We start from the raw sequence: 1,899 nt of genomic DNA, 5'->3' as shown, positions 1-1,899 counted from the left end.
GTCATGATATTTCTGCTCTTAAGGAGTAGCCTGTACGTTCTGGGCTTTGCTTCTTTCCTTTACAGTAAATTTAACATATTTTTTCTTTTCAAGTATCATAAGAGATATAAGGACAGCCATTCTAAACTAACTTTTCTCTTTTTCTTTAGATGATCTCGTTGGACACTTACAAAAAACAAATAGAATTTACAATTTTAAATAAGCATCAGAAACATAATGATTTTCAGTTTCTTACTATCTGCACAATATTCTCATTTCATTTCCCATGCTCTCATGATTTTTATACCCACCACTTTAAAAAAAGAAGGAAAAAATTTAAACAATTGGTGCTAAGTAATGTGGATAAGGATATATTTTAAATACAAGATCCCAAACATGAAATACAAGATTTGAAAACCTTCCCTTAAACAGAGTTCTTTGATGGTCATCACCAGTAAGACGGTTTTTCGTTACATTAGTTTACATAAAATTAATCTTTTAATCTCATTTTCTGGATTTGGTTACTGCTCAATAAAAATCCACAGGAGCATTTTTAAAAATCTCGTCACACTATAAGTATAAACTCAAAAATTGATGACTTCAGTATGCTCAGCGAGACTACACATGGGATATTTATTTGCTTTTACTTTATAGCAGCACTTGGCCATCTGCCACTTTTATGGCACACATCAATGAGACATTATTTCTGATTTACACCACAATACTCTAGTTGTTCCACCTGCTGATCCTGGTGCGGTGTTCACGTTGTGTTCCATTATGAGCTGCCATCCTTACACAGCTTCCGACTGCGCCTGTTTCGTTATTGACTGGTGCTCTAGTTTTACCTCCAGCTCAGGTCATTGTTTATTTATTTATTTGTTGTTCCGTGGGACCACATTAAGGAGAAGTCTCCATGGTCATGGAACGAGTCAATACATGAAATTATAACACGATTGTAGAAAGAGATAAAATGAAATATAAGAAACATATTCAGGCGACACGTCGTTAGTTTAAATAAAGAAAATCAAGAATGTAACACTGGAATTTGCTTAATTTTTTAGCTCTTCCAGGTGCTCCTCGACAGAATAGAAGGAGTGAGCCATGAGGAAACTCTTCAGTTTAGACTTAAAATCGTTTGGGCTACAGCTAAGATTTTTGAGTTCTTGTGGTAGCTTATTGAAAATGGATGCAGCAGAATACTGCACTCCTTTCTGCACAAGAGTCAAGGAAGTGCATTCCACATACAGATTTGATTTCTGCCTAGTATTAACTGAGTGAAAGCTGCTAACTCTTGGGAATAAGCTAATATTGCTAACAACAAACGACATTAAAGAAAATATATACTGTGAGGGCAATGTCAGAATTCCCAGACTATTGAATAGGGGTCGACAAGAGGTTCTCGAACTTACACCACATAGCTCGAACAGCCCGTTTTTGAGCCAAAAATACCGTTTCTGAATCAGAAGAATTACCCCAAAAAATAATACCATATGACATAAGCGTATGAAAATATGCGAAGTAGACTACTTTTCGTGTTGAAATGTCACTTATTTCAGATACTGTTCTAATGGTAAAAAAAGCGGTATTTAGTTTCTGAACAAGATCCTGAACATGGGCTTTCCACAACAGCTTACTATCTATCCGTACGCCTAGGAAATTGAACTGCTCCGTCTCGCTTATAACATGCCCATTCTGTCTGATTAAAAAATCAGTTCTTGTTGAATTGTGAGTTAGAAACTGTAAAAACTGAGTCTTACTATGATTTAGCATCAAATTATTTTCCACAAGCCACGAACTTATTTCATGAACTACATTATTTGATAATGTTTCAATATTACACACAAGATCCTTCACTACCAAGCTGGTGTCATCAGCAAACAGAAATATTTTTGAATCACCTGTAATACTAGAAGGCATATC

The sequence above is a fragment of the Schistocerca nitens genome, chromosome 3, assembly GCF_023898315.1.
Source record: "Schistocerca nitens isolate TAMUIC-IGC-003100 chromosome 3, iqSchNite1.1, whole genome shotgun sequence".
In the NCBI taxonomy this organism is placed as follows: domain Eukaryota; kingdom Metazoa; phylum Arthropoda; class Insecta; order Orthoptera; family Acrididae; genus Schistocerca; species Schistocerca nitens.
This window is presented reverse-complemented; position numbering follows the sequence as displayed.